At 43.7% G+C, this 15,521-nt stretch overlaps 1 pseudogene; it reads right to left on the bottom strand.

Moving 5' to 3' along the window:
* Window positions 1–204: 204 nt before the first annotated feature.
* On the bottom strand, window positions 205–4,336 carry LOC101443334 (citrate synthase, mitochondrial-like; annotated as a pseudogene).
* Window positions 4,337–15,521: the final 11,185 nt, after the last annotated feature.

The following is a 15,521-nucleotide window of genomic DNA, read 5'->3' as shown; positions in this document are numbered from 1 at the left end:
GATTGGGGACTGACACAAACACAGGAAGGAGTTGTAAGGAAGGAAAGGGGCACAGCGGGAGGGCATTTCAGTCCTTAAAGAAAAGGCAGTAGAACATTCTGAGTCACTGAAAACCTGTGTAAATGGGGCTTCTAAAGCAAACACTGTACTTTGAGCCCTTGGGGAAGAGATGGGAAAAGAACTTTGATATATAAGGGGGCATTTTCATGTAGTAGGCGGTGAAGAAGGAGGCTTACTATTTCTAATGCCCTCAGCCCCAGGACCAAAATATTTAATAAGTACCATGTACAATCTCAAATCACTTCCCTGTTCAAAAAAGAGATGAAGACATGAAGACAATGAAGATCGCACGTACCAAGTACCTGTTCTTTGCCCTATAGTCTATTAGGAAAAAAAAATGGTCAGAAGGTAGTGGCTTGTTTTCTGTGGAAGTATAACTCTTAGTTCACAGTGAGCACTTATAAAGCCAAATGAATGCGAAAGGACCACAGACCAGACAGTGGTTTATACAGCCTCTGAAAAAAGTTCTCTAGTAGATACCGAGAGGAAGGCCCAGAGCATCTTCAGCCTGAGGCATAGCAGGAATAGAAAGCCTGAACGAAGGTACTGAAGTAGTCAGGAAGAGAACACCTCCCAGACCCTAACTTGAATGGGACAATTTTAAAAAGGGAAATAAAATCAAATAATGGTTACCAGTCCTGACAGATGCCATGGCATGTGGCTTCTCTGCTCACCTGGTAGCATAAAAAAATGCCAAAGCCATGTCCAACTAACCAATAGGCTCTGTCTGGGGGGTGTTCTGTGTGCAGAGGAGAGGGCAATGGGGTTTAGTATAACATGAATCCTCTGGCAGGAGAAGGGGCAGAGTCCTGGTTTGCTGGCCTAATGTGGGCTGGACAGAGTAGAAGAACCAAACCCCCAAAGTGACCGCAAACTCTCTGTAACCAGCTTTGACCTAGAGAAAAAAAGGAACTAGATTCCTACTCTAGAGATGGTGGGGGGGTCAAACCTGACACATACCACATGCATTAGTCCTGGTCATCTTGATGGGCAACTCATACCAGGAAAGGGAAGGGAGCTATTTTGGAGAGGGAATCACTTTTAAAGTCTTAATTTATATTTTAGCTTCAAACTTATCAGTGCCTCAGGTACAATTTATTAATCTTAAAAATTTAAAGGCCCCCTCAAACAAAAGTCAGAAGTGTAATTTTTTTTTTTTAAGTTTCCTCACTTTCTGGTAGTTTCCACCCAATCTCCTGTTTTGCCCTGACTTAGAATCCACAAACTTCATCAGACCATCCGTGCTCATGGACTTGGGTCTCTCTAGAGGGAAACCTTAGGGCTCAGCTGCTGATGAGTTGTGCCAGTACGCCCAGTGCTCGTGACACTCCAAACAGGACCATGTGGTAATTCATCTCCATCATGTCATAGAACTGGAGCAGCACTTCCCTATGAGCATCTACATTGGGCCAGGGATTCTTGGCCTTGTCCTGCTCTAAGAGAACATTGGGCACAATCTTGTACAACTGAGCAACCAGCTTAAACATGGGATCTTTAGGCAGGTGTTTCAGAGCAATCTCTCACCGACAGACCTATCGTGGATCAGTCTTTCTTAATACAGAATGGCCGTAGTCTGGGACAACTGGTCCTGAGCTGAGTGTGTTCCAGATATAGTCTCCTAATTTCTCATCTGACGTATCTTTGCCAACTTCCTTTTGTAGTTGTGTCAGTCATACAAGTACTTCCTGATTTGTCAGTCCATGTAGGGGCCTTATCAACCCATTCATGGCTGTGGCAAAGACCAGGCAGGGGTCAGAAAGGGCACTGCCCACCAAATGGCTGGTATGGGCACTTACATTGCTGCCCTCATGGTCACTGTGGATGGTGAGATACATGTGCATGAGCCCAGTGAACTGAGCATCGGGGTAGCCTAACATGTTGGTGAAATTGTGGGGCTAGCCTAGCTTAATGTCAGTGGCTCCAGTACTGCTTCTTCTTCAGTAGAGGTTCTGGTACACAAGGTAGCTTTGCAATCAGATCCACACAGTCTTCCTAAATCAACTCCCCATACTTGGTTTGGTTGACACCCTCTGCATCTGCTCAGGCAAAGTTACTTTCACTGTTAAGGACAATAATGGCAGCACTGAACTGAGACATGGGATGTAGATTGGTGGGAAAGTTGTCCAACATGATGACCACGTGGGAAGGCCAGTACTACACTGTTTGACCACTGTAGCTTTGTAATATGCTCTAAAGTCAGGAAGTATGTGTTCTCCAATGTTGTTCTTTTTCAAGTTGTTTTTGGTTGTTCAGGGCCCCTTAACTTTCCAAATAAATTTGATAATTGGTTTTTCCATTTCTGCAAAGTAATTTGTTGGAATTTTTGTAGTTTTCTGTGTACAAGTCCATTACATCCTTGTTAAATGTATTCCTAGATATTTGATCCTTTATTTGCTATTGTAAATAGATTTTTTTCCTTGATTTCCTCCTCAGATTGCTCATTACTAGTGGATAGAAACTGCTGATTTTTGTGTGTTGGTCTTGTATTTTTGCCGAACTTGTTTATTATCTCTGGTAGCTTTGTTGTAGTTTTTTGAAACTTTTTACATATAGGATTATATAATCTGCATATAGTGAAAGTGTTACTTCCTCCTTTCCAATTTGGATGCCTTTAATTTCTTTTTCTTACCTAACTGCCCTGGCTAGAACTTCCAGTACAATGTTGAATAACAGTGGTAACAGTGGGTATCCTTTTCATTTGTCTTGAGATAGTTACTGGTTTCTCTTCCAGTTTCTTCTTTGACCAACTGATTGCTTATGAGTGTGTTGTTAAACTTCCATATAATAATGAATTTTCCATTTCTCCACCTGTTATTGATTTCCAGCTTCGTTCCACCATGGTCAGAGGAAGTGCTTTGTATAATTTACAACTTTTAAAATTGAGACTTATTTTGTGACTCAACATATGGTCTATCCTGGAGAATGATTCATGTCATTTGAGAAGAATGTATATCCTGCTGTTTGGGGGTGTAATGTTCTGTATATGTTCTGTATATGTGTGTAAGTTCTAGATCATTTATCATATTATTCAAGTTCTCTGTTTCTTTATTGATTCTCTGTCTCCTTGTCGTATCTTTTTTTTTTTTTTTTTTTTTTAAAGATTTATTTATTTATTTAATTTCCCCCCCTCCCCTGGTTGTCTGTTCTTGGTGTCTATTTGCTGCGTCTTGTTTCTTTGTCCGCTTCTGTTGTCGTCAGCGGCACGGGAAGTGTGGGCGGCGCCATTCCTGGGCAGGCTGCTCTTTCTTTTCACGCTGGGCGGCTTTCCTCACTGGCGCACTCCTTGCGCGTGGGGCTCCCCCACGCGGGGGACACCCTTGCGTGGCACGGCACTCCTTGCGCGCATCAGCGCTGCGCATGGCCAGCTCCACACGGGTCAAGGAGGCCCGGGGTTTGAACCGTGGACCTCCCATGTGGTAGACGGACGCCCTAACCACTGGGCCAAAGTCCGTTTCCCATCCTTGTCGTATCTTAATGAGAGTGATGTATTGAAGTCTCCAACTATTTTTGTAGAAATTTCTATTTCTCCCTTAATTTTGCCAGTGTTTACCTCAAGTATTTTTGCGCACCATGATTTAGGTGCATAACTATTTATGATTATTTCTTCTTGGTGGATTCCTCTTTTGTTAATATATAGTATCCTTCTTTGTGTCTTGTGACCTTTTGCATTTAAAGTCTATTTTGTCCAATATTAGTATAGCTACCCCAGCTCTTTTTTGGTAACTGTTTGCATGGAATATCAACCTTTCACTTTCAGCCTCTTTGTGTCTTTGTGTCTAAGATGAGTTGCTTGTAAATAGCATATAATTGGAGCATACATTTTTATCCATTCTGCAATTTGTATCTTTTGATTGAGGAGTTTAATATACTAACATTCAATGTTATTAATGTAAATGAAGTATTTACTTCAGCCATTTTATCCTTTGGTTTTTATATGTCTCATTTTTTGTTTTCTTTTTATCCTTTTAGTTACCATTACTATCTTAATTTCTTAACTCTACTCCAGGACTCTCTCTTTCCTCTCTTTTCTTTTCAGCCTGTAAAACTCCCTATAGTATTTCTTTTTTTTTTTTCCAAGAGCACCTAAAAACCACATTTTTATTTATTTTTTTCTCCCTTTAGTATTTCTTGTTGACATCAATCTCTGTTTATCTGTGAATCTTTTAAATTCACCCTCATTTTTGAAGGACAGTTTTGCTGCATAAAGAATTTCTGGCTGGTAGTTTTTCTCTTTCAGTGCCTTAAATACATCATAACACTGCCTTCTGACCTTCATGGTTTCTGATGAGAAATGACACCTAGTCTTACTGTGAGTCCTTTGTAAAATGTGACAAATCTCTTTTCCCTTGCTGCTTTCAGGATTATCTCTTTATCGGCTTTTGACATTCTGATTAGTATGTGTTTCAGAGTAGGTCTATTAGGGTTTATTTAGTTTGAAGTTTGTTGTATTTCTTGGATATGTATATTAATATGTATATTAGTGTCTTTCATAAGAGTTGGAAAATTTTGGACCATTATTTCCTCATATATTCTTTCTGTCCCTTTTCCTTTTTGGGACACCCATGACATAAATGTGTGTGTGCTCAAATTTTTCATTCTTTTTTCTATTTGTTCTTTTGTCTGTAAGATTTCAATTGTCCTGTCTTCCAGTTCACTGATTCTTTCTTCTACCTGTTAAAATCTGCTTTTGTTTTCCTCTAGTATATTTTTATTCTTTTCTATTGTGTCTTTCATTCCCATAATTTCTGTTAGGTTTCTTTTTATAAATTTCAAGTTCTTTATGTTTACACAGTATTTTAATACCCTTTACCTCTTTAGCCATATTTTCATCTCCTTGAATTGAGCTAGGAAATTTGTTTGAACATTTTTGACTAGTTTTTCTAAATTCTGTGTCTCCTCTGAAGTCTTAATTTATTCCCTTGACTGGGCCATATCTTCTTGTTTCTTAATATGGCTTATAATATTTTGCTGATGTCTAGGCATCTGATTATCTTGATGAGTTTACTCTGAAAATCAGTTTCTCTCTCTTGCCTAGGTTTTATTGTTAACTGACTATGTGTTAAGGCTCTTCTTTGAGGGTTGGTTTAAATTATTCTTGTATATTTAGAATAGCCTGTGTGTAAACCTGGTCAGATTTTACCATATTGTTCAAGTTCTCTGTTTCTTTATTGATCCTCTGTCTTGAAGTTCTATCTTGATTAGAGTGGTGTATTGAAGTGGGGTATTTCCTCTGTTCCTTCTCTGAGAATCTTGGTCTGTTCTGTTTGTTTTGTTTTGCCTCTACAGTTTTTTGTTTTTTGTTTTTTTAATACTTCTTTCACTGTCTATAGCTGCTTTTGCCTAGTGTACAAATTCTGGGAGGAGGATCATCCTGGAGAGGACTTTCACAAATCAACGTTACCCAGCCAAAATGGTCAGGGACCCATGATGGGGGCATAGACCCACTCTGAAATGCCCTGGGGAGGGGATCGGGACAGATGCCAAAAGCCTCTTTGACAAGTCCCTGAACCTCTGCTTTCCTGGCCTTCCCAGAAGATGGTGCCCTTCAGCAACTTGTTCCTTGCAGCCCTGAGGAGGCTCTGCATCTTACATCTCCACTGCCTCTGCCCCTATCTGGAGTGGGGTTGAAACAGTGGCTGCTGCCACCTTTGAAGTGGGTCAAAACATTAGCTCAGAAGCAGGACCCAGTGATCTGAATTCACAAATTAAAAATCCACAATCACTGCTTGGCCATATTCCTGCCTTCCCCACCCCATTCTTGGGGAGAGGATTTTCATGTCTCTTACTGTCAACAGCAACTAGCCAGGGACATGACACCAAGGTACCCTGCCACAAGAATGGGGCAGCTGCCATAAGTGGTACTCACAGTTCTTTATGTAGTTTATCAGCTTCTTCCTCTTGCTCTTCTCTGGATGCTGTACAGTGTTCTTCTGGCCCAAGGAGCCCCAGAACAATTGTTTCAAAGAGCTCCTGCCTGTTTACTAACTGTTTTGGAGGAAGAACTGAGTCCTGAAGCTCCCTACTCCATCATCTTCCCCAGAAGTCGCAGCACATTGGTCTTTGAAATCCCTTTTCCCAACTTTATTTTCCTTCATAGCAGCTCCACTTTGGATTTGTGGGATAGTAAAATGGGGAGTGGATCATATTTTCTCTTAAAGCTGAAACTAATACCCAGACTCTTTTGTCCCCACCAGATTACATATGAGTATAGAGTCCCCTCATTCAACTGAACATAAGGAACTGAGCAAATACAAAACTAAAAAGATACAGTAACTGGGTATTTTCTAATTTAACTTCCACAACCTTCCTTCCCCATTTTTCAAAAGTAGTAAACAAATAGATTTATGGACTATATTAATGTCTCATTGTTGCTGTCACAAATCACCACAAGCTTAGCAGCTTAAAACAACACAAATGTATTCGTCCACAGTTCTGTAGGTCAGACATCTGGGTGGGCTTGGCTGGGTTCTATGGTCAGGGTACTACACAGCCAGGAATCAAGGTGTTGGCTGGGTTGGGCTCTTCTCTGGAGAGTTTGGGAAAAATCAGCTTCCAAACTCATTCAAGTTATTGACAGAATCCAGTTCCTTGTGCTTGTCAGTCTGAGGTCCCTGCTTACTTGTTGACTGTAAGCCAGTGGCCGCCCACAGCTCCACAAGTCCATCCACATTCCTTCTCCCCTGGTCTCCATCTTCAAAGCATCAAGTGCATGTAGAATCCTTCTCACACTTTCTATCTCTCAATTTCCCTTTCTGCCTTCTTCTTCTATAGTTTAAAGGGCTCATGTGATTAGATAAGACCATCCTGGATAATCTCAATATTTTAAGGTCAGTTTACTGGGGACTTTAATTACATCTGTAAAATCCCTTCACAGAAGTATCTAGATTAATGTTTAAATTAACAGTCAGGGAATAGGAATCTTGGGGAAGCCATATTTAGAATTCTGCCTCTTGCAGAGGAATTATGATTTATACTATAAGGAAATGCTTAATGTGATAAAACTCTTACATCAATGCTAGACTATGTAATTATTATTTGGAGGTGGAGATCAGAGATGAACATTTCCTGACCACCTGGATATTAATTGGGGTAAGTAAAACTACTGTAAAAAAATAGATCCAAAAATGTATGGGTTTATTTCTCATTTGCAAAAGTGTCCAGGGTAGGTATTTTGTGTGGTGGATGACTTCCTCTACACAGTGATTCGGGGACCCAGGCTCCTTCCATACTGTGGTTCCCTAATTCCCTAGGACCTGTCACATGCATGGAACTGGTGCAAGGAGAAGGCATATCTGTTCCTTAAGCTTTTGCACAGAACAGACAAACATCATTTATAATCATATTCCCTTGGTAAAAACTGGTCACATGGCCATGATTAACTACAAGGGATGCTGGGAAACTATGTAACAGTGAAGAAGAGGAAATGGATTGGTGAAGAATAGCAATCTCTGCCATGACCAACTATGTGCTGGCACTTTATGTAATTCTTAAGACCACAACCCTGAGAGGTATATATAGTTATTCATGCCTTACAAAAGAGGAAGCCGAGATCCAGAGATATCAAGTAATTACTCAAGGCCCCAAAACTATTATGTGGGAGACCCAGGATTTGACATCAATCCTGTTTAGCCCCTAAACTCTTACTCTTTTCCAGTATATGTTGATTTCTATGTGTAGAGAAAGGTTGAATAATAATTTGATAATTATGACGAGATTTCTCCAAATGAATCAGAATCACCTAAAGAGCTCATTTAAAATGGTTCCTATCCTCACTCTTACCCCTAAAGTTCCTGGCCTCAGCAGGAAACCTTTCTGGGATATAGGAAATGATTAGTTGAGTTCCTAGGCGTGGTCTGGAAAAGTGCCTCTCTGGTATTTGGGATTGGTTCTGAAATTCTGGGGATTCTCCAGAGTGCACCCATCCCCACTCCATAGAAGCAGGTCACCAGGGAGGGATTTCGAAGAATGGTAGCAACAGGGCAAGCGGAGGGCAGTTGTCTCCATGCCTGCTCTGGTGGCCCAATTCTCTGCCCAAAGCCCACCCAGCTCGGCTCCGTAATACCCAGGCTAGGGTCAGCATCGGACCCCTCTAACAGCCTCTTAGATCACTGGAGACCTTGAACTGAGCTCTCCTGAACATCTGTGGAATCTCATGCAGCTGGTGCTATTGACTGTCTAGTTCATTTGTTCCGCCAGTTTATCACCTGTCTTCACTGAGGATGGACTGTTTGCAGCTTGGGCTGGACCTGTGAAGGAAGCAAAGAGAGATGGCACCTGCTTGTAGGAGCTTGCAGCCTAGCAGAATGAAGCTGTCATTAGTAATGAGAGCTATCATTTACGGAGGACTTTTTACATATGAGCTTATTTAATTCACACAAACAATTCTGAGGGATTGGCATTGTTAACCTTTTTCAGAAACTAAGGTTCAAAGACTAAGTAATTTAAGTGGCGGTGGAGCTGGTATTTGATTCCAGGCGAGTCTGATTCTAAAACCCATGTTCTTCGGTGCTCTGCTTTATAAAAGCAAAGACACATAATCCGAGGCTGAGGGAGTTTTGTTGGCTAATAGATTATAAGGAAAACTGAAAATCAGAGAAAGAGACCTCTGAAACTGGGAAGTCAGCCAGCCCTATGTAATTATCACTTAGTGTCTGTTCCCTTCTCCTCTTTGTGTCGGATTTACATAATCACGGGCACCTTCATCACTGATTGTTGAGTACTTACTGCGTGCTAGGCACCAGGCTAAGTGCTTTACCTGCATTACCACCGTTAACCTCCCACCAGTTCTATTATGTAGGGATAATATTCGACCGTTTTACAAATGAGGAAACCAAGGAATTCAGAGAGGCAATTTCTCGTGTGTGGTTATGTAGTCAGTGATAGCAAGAACTTGAAGTCAGGTGTGTCTTCCTCCAGGGCCTTGGCTAAAACAACTCACTGACACCCTCTCTCCCTTTCATGAGTTCCCAGGCACATATGGGGTCATTGTAGTACAGGGCCAGGGTAGAACAGCTCAGGCGACCAGTGCTGGAGGGGTGGAAGGAGTCAGGCTGGTGGAGGGAAGCCCCTTCTAGGCCAGAGGAGGCGTGGCTCTCAGGATGTTCATTGAGTGAGCGAATGATCGGATGGATGTCAGTGGAGCCCTGACTTCTTTCAGGGCCTCAGAGAGAGAGGAATGGAAAAACCTGTTTCTTTAGAGACAGGGAAGTCTGGTTTTAGAATTTGAAAATGTGATTGAATATAACTTATTTTCTTAAAGAAGGAGAGAAACTAGATGGAGTGCCAGAGGGACCAGGGAAAGCAGCCTGTTTTGGCCTGATTGCAGCCACGGCCAGACTCCCTGCTCTGCCCCACACACCGCCTTGTCCATCAGCCCCAGCCTTCCCAGGCATGGCTTTCCCAGATAAGCCAGGTTGTTGATCTCTTTTACATCCATTTTCATGGAACTGATGTCTTGTATCCCCTTCAATGCTGAATTAGTTCTGCAACCAACCCATTAAGCACTCCCCGGTCAAGGACTTCTCTCTTTTCTGTAATTTCCCCAGTGTCAGTAGTGGCAGGAACCCGACTGAAGGTTGGTAAAGAGCCTCAGAAGAGTGGCCTTGCTCATAGAGGGTAACTGCACTTGACCTCTATTTATACTTTTATAATAGTCTTACCTACCCTCCAGAGATTCAACCCGGATTGAAATTATGTTTACCAAATTTCAGCATACAAATATTAGACCTTAAAATAAGTAAATTTGAAGTTACAAAAAATAGTCTTTTAAGCAGTAAAATTTAGTCATTTTTTTCTTTAATTAATTAATTCATTCATTCAATGAAATTGTGCCGAGCACCTACTAGTTGTCAAATTTCAGGAACATGAAAAGAAACTAGTCTTGCCCTCAATTTTCTCAAAGTCTAGCTGGGGAAACAAAATAATAAATAATTGCAATATTGTGTGAGATGTACTATAGCCTTAAGAAATACCTATTGAAAACCACACCTTCAAAAAAGATTGAGTTAGTGATTGAAAAGTCCATAATAAATAGCTAACATAAATGAGAAATATTAGAGGGCTGTTCTTAATCCACTGAGATCATTGGTGAGGACACACCTTGTAATTCTGCAACACATATTCTAGTGCCTGGGTTGGAATTAAGTAAAGGTTAGGTTGGCCTGGGGTTGGTATTTATACTGTGATTCTGGGTCCCTCCACTTTCACTCTCACAACAGGGATCCTAGGGGGCAGTTTATCTTCTTTATTCTTCCCCTCCCTATTTTAATGGTAAAATGTCTGCTAAAAATTAGGACAATTATGTTAGTAAATACAGGACCTCATTAGAGGGCAGAACACTGAGCATGTAACAATTGCACATAGGAGGTCAGTGGCTCTACTTCCCCTCAATGTGACAACAAACCAAGGGATGGACAACTGGATTGGGAAGCAGAAGATCCGGCTCTGTCTCTGCTTTACCCCTCTAGTGATTGTGGGGTGTCACTTAAGCTTCTGAGATGCACTTTTTTTTCTATATAAAATAGGAATAACGTGCTTCTACCTCACTCATCTGAAAACTGTTGCTTAAAATTCCTAATTAGGGCTATTCATGGACAGTCAGCATTTTGATTACATGAAGATATTTAGCTTTGATTAGTTTATTTGCTTGAACCCACTCAAAACTTAGGAAGGAGAAAGAGTCTGAAAAAATGGGACCAGGCCAGGTTAATTCTTAATTGAGGGAAGGATACTGGGAACACTAGGTTATCTCAAGTGCATTCAGGGATGGGGGTGGAGGTAGAAGCACTCAGGATCCAGAGTTTAAAGGCAAGCTCTGTAGACTCATGTTTTGGGGGCCAGCCTGCCAACATGTGGGACACAGCATGGTCAGAGGTCATGGATAGATACTACCTTGTGACTCATTCTCTTGCCTTAAAGTGAAAGCGGTAAGGGTGGGTACAGACTATTCACAGAAGGAGCATGAATGGGGAGCTGTACCGGGAGCCAAAAAAAATTGTTATTAGTTACAATTGTAAAGACACTATTTTCACCTAGGAAAATTTTAAAAGATGCTGTACATGCTGGCAATCGTGCCTCGAAACAGGCACATACCGCAGGTGGGGGACAGAACTGTTAAAACTTTCTGGAAACAGTTCAACAGTATCTACGAGGAACTGTTTTAGTTTGCCAGGGCTGCTGGAACAAAGTACCACAGACTTGCTGGCTTAAAACAGGAATTTATTGTCCCACAGTTTCGGAGGCTGGATGTCCAGAGTCAAGATGTCGGCAGGCCCCTGCTCTCCCTGAAGTCTGTTGCGCTCTGGTGGTGGCTGGCTGGCGTCTATAACTCAGCCCTCGCCTCGGTCACATGGCCACCTCCCTCCCTGTCTGGCTCCTACTTACCAAATTTCCTCTACTTACAAGCATTCAGTCACATTGGATCAAGGCCCACCTTGACTCAGTTTGTTTTCACCGTAACTAATAATGTCTTCAAAGATCCTTTTTACAAATGGGTTTGCAGGACTTGAACATGTCTTGGGGGGTGGGGAGAGGGCATGGTTTAATCCATAGCAGGAACTTTAAAAGTATTCAAACTCTTTGATCCAATATTCCAATCCTGGAAATTTATTCCAAAGAAACAAACCAAGATAAGATAATAGGGTTAAATGTTTCTACAGAAAGAGTAGGGGGAAAAATTGAGCAACTTAATGCCCCCAAATAGGGCAAATGTTTGCAAAACCCATGGGATAGACTATTATGCAGCTATTAAAGATCACGCTTTTAAGGAATTATTGACATGGATAAATGCTCTTTCTACAATGTAACGTTTTGGGGATAGGGAAGCTTAAAGCAGAACTGAATACAGATCACAACTGTGCACATAACAGATCGAAGGACATTTTCCAAGACATTAAAAGTGATCATTTCAGAGGTGCAAGATTGCAGGATTATTTCTTTCTTGATACTTCCCAACATTTTCTAAATTTTCTAAAACGAGCTTGTGTGATTTTAATAATTAGGGGGAAGAAAGATGTCATTAAAAAATGATTGCACCCGATTAGCTGCAGCTTGAATTCTTTGCTGCCAGATGATCCTCTGCCTTTGGCAAAGGACCTATTCCACGAGCCTGGAAGCTCTGCCAGGAAAAGTGCATTTAACCAGAACAAATTCACTCCGGGGCTTGGCCAGGCCCAGCTGGCCGGAGGGAAGGTACAAGAGAAGCCCATGTGGGGAGAGGGGCAGCTTCGTTTCTCAGATGCGTTCCAAAATTGAGCACTGCCCACCTATATATTTCCAGTGCCCTGGCCTGTGTTAACTGCCGCGGCAGACTGAAAGCTCAGCTAAATGCCACATCAACTCTGGGGCTGGGGGTAGAAGCTCAGTTGGCCCCCGCTTCTGCAGCCCACTCTGGGCAGATCGGAGCATCACATTTCCCTCCAAAACCCATCAAGCTGCTTGACCAGGACTCCAGGTTTCTGCCAGAGGAATAGCCGCCTAGCTGAGCATGCATTTGAGACTCAAATTCCCTCCTGCTGTGTTGTCTAGCACTTTTCCAATCTGATGAGCAGCATCGGTTTCACCGAGGAGCCAGTTAGAAATGCAGACTCTCAGGGCCTCACCCCATGTTTACTGAATCAGACTGCGTTCCAACAAATGCCCAGGCGATTCGAAGGCACGCCGAGTTGCGCAGCACGGCTGAGCTCGCCTCTCAGGTGGCTGAACCTCAGGCAGGCCTGGGAGGGCGCGGGGAGGGGGTGCCCAGCCCAAGTGCTAAGGCGCTGACAGCGGGAGCCTCACCTGCAGTCCGATGGGACAGAAACCAGGGGGCCTGAGGGAGGCCGAGGCAGCTGGAAAGAGCTCCTATGAGCACCGTCCTCCTACCGTTACAGGAAAAGAGCTGCACGCCAGCCTCTTCCAGGGCAACCTCCTCCAGGAATGCAGGGGCTTAGTGGGTAATCTCTCCCTGTCCCTCCCAGGGTCCCTGGAGCACGGTAGGAAGCAGAAGGCATTATTTTCATTTTCCAGATGGTTTGATGGGGAGTTGTAGGAGGGAGGCTGGGAGAGTTCCAGACTCCTGAGAAAGCTCAGAGCCTCTCCTCGGTCTCGCGGTGCCAGCTGGCTCCCAGGCCTGCTGGGAAGGCTGTACTCAAGTCCATCAGCACCCCAGATCTCGGGAGGGCTGCCAGGAATTGGGCTGCTGGGCCCTCCTGCCACGGCCGAGGCCCCGCGTTGGGCTTCTCAGCGGTGCAGAGAGACCTGGCGGCGGCCATGCCGTGCCTGGTGTAATAAAAACGCAGCAGGCCTGTTTTCCTTAATATTTACGCTTTCAGAAAGTAACATTTTAAAAGCACATACAAAGTGGCTATAGATTCAACATGCTTTGAAAATAACAGCAAAAGTCTAAAATAAAGCCCTTTTGTGAATGTCAGGCCTAGTCGTGGCCCTCTGCTTGCCCCGTGGGTGACTCCGCTCTGGACCCTCAAGCCGTGCAAGTGGGCGGCAGGGGCTCTGCTTCTCCCGTGGGGAGGAGAGCCCTCCCCGCCCCAAGACAAGGGCCTTCTCCTCTTTCAAGTCCTTCCTCTCCACCCCCCAGACCTCTACGGTAACTCCACCTCACACTCCGCCCCCCTTCTTTTTTTTTTTAGTATTCTTTTTTTTTTTTCAACACTTTTTAAAGTTAATAGATCACAAAGAACATTACATCAAAAAACATAAAGAAAAACACAAAACATAAGAAGTTCCCATATATCCCTCTCCCCACCCCCTACGCCATCATCCTTGCAAATTGTATTTTTTTAAGATATATACACCACACCAAAAAAAGTTACGTTACAAAACATAAGAGGTTCCCGGATACCCCCAGCCCCACTCCTCCCACACCCACAACCTCCCCCATCACTGTGGCTCACCCATCGCACTCGGGCCACACATTCTGGAGCACCGCTGCACCACGGAGATGACAGCTTACCCTGCAGTTCACGCGCTCCCCCAGGACATTTAGTAGGTTAAGGCAGGATATACAAAGTCCATAATCTGACCCTGCAATATCATTTAGGGTAACCCAAAGTCCCCACAATGCCCCCACATCTTATTTCTTCTTCCCTCTCCCTGTCCTCAGCAACTACTATTGTCACTTTCTCCTCCTCAATGCCACAATTTCTTCTCTTACTCATGACAATAGTTTTATAGTAGAACACCAGTAAGTCCACTCTAATCCATATTCTATTCCTCCGTTCTATGGACCCTGGGATGGTGATCTCCCCTCCACCTCTAAACCCCCTTCTTGTTCACCCAGATCTCTCTTCTATTATACACAGCCTGGAATAGTTGAAAGGCCTTGTTCCTTTCAACAATGGTGTCTCTTCTAATTTACTCATGTCAAAGTCTTGGTTTTCTCTAAAGATCATAAGTTTCCTGAAGGCAGGGGCCGTAGTACTGGGCTCCCTTTTAAAATTCCACAGGCCTCTGCATGGCACTGGCCAGAAGTTCAAGGAAACCATGTTGATTTGAAGGACTTTCCTCTCTTCCTTTGTCCTCCTTCTGCTTCTAGATTTCCTGGCACAGCTACAGTGAGAGGCTGAGGTCCTTCCAGATGGGTCTGAGGCGCAGCAGTGCATCCATCCGGGCCCCTGTTGGGAGACCCTGTGACTAGCCTCTCTCTCACCGCCCAGCCGGATCTGGTAAATGAGCCCTCTCTGCAGTGGAGGGTGCCCCAAAGTACAAACCTGGAAATCTCCAAGCAGCCTGGGGCTCCAGAGAGGCAGGCCCCTGTGGTGCTGAGTGGGGTGAGGCCTGCTTGGTTGCTGGGCCTCTGGCTGCCCCTCCGGAAGCCTTCCCTAGGTCCCAGGCTTGAGGTGTCGCAGCGGTAACCTTGGTCTCCCTCAGCCCCTTCTCAGAGCGTGTCCAATTTGAAATTTGATGATGACAACCTTTAAGCCTGGGGTGTCTGCCCTGCTCCATCATCAGAGGCAGCCCTCCAGCTGTGTGTGGGGTCAGGGAGCCAGGGGTGCGGGGTGGAGCTGAGCTGGGTGCGAGAGCCTTAGGAGACCCAGCGGGATCCCCGGAGGAAGATGCCTCTGTGGACTAGACTTGCTCCTGGAGGAAGGGATGGTGGAGTTTCTGGTGTGGGGAAAGGCTGTGAGTTGTAATCCCAGTGGAGCTACCGTGAAATGGTTTGGCTTAAACAGTGGCAAGACACAGTGCTTTCTTCCCAAAGATTTAAGAACACGTATTTCTGGGGTACATACAGATTCAAACCACCACACTTGTACACCAGTGTTTATAGCAGCTTAATTAAAAGAGCCAAAAGGTGGAAACAACCCAAGTGTGCATTAACAAATGAATGGATAAGCAAAATGTACATATACACAAAGGAATATTATTTGGCCATAAAAAAGAATGAAGTTCTGAGATGTGCTGCAACCTGGAAGAACCTTGAAAACATGCTCAGTGAAATCAGCAAGACACATAAGGACAAATAC

The sequence above is a fragment of the Dasypus novemcinctus genome, chromosome 2, assembly GCF_030445035.2.
Source record: "Dasypus novemcinctus isolate mDasNov1 chromosome 2, mDasNov1.1.hap2, whole genome shotgun sequence".
Taxonomy (NCBI): domain Eukaryota; kingdom Metazoa; phylum Chordata; class Mammalia; order Cingulata; family Dasypodidae; genus Dasypus; species Dasypus novemcinctus.
This window is presented reverse-complemented; position numbering and strand designations above follow the sequence as displayed.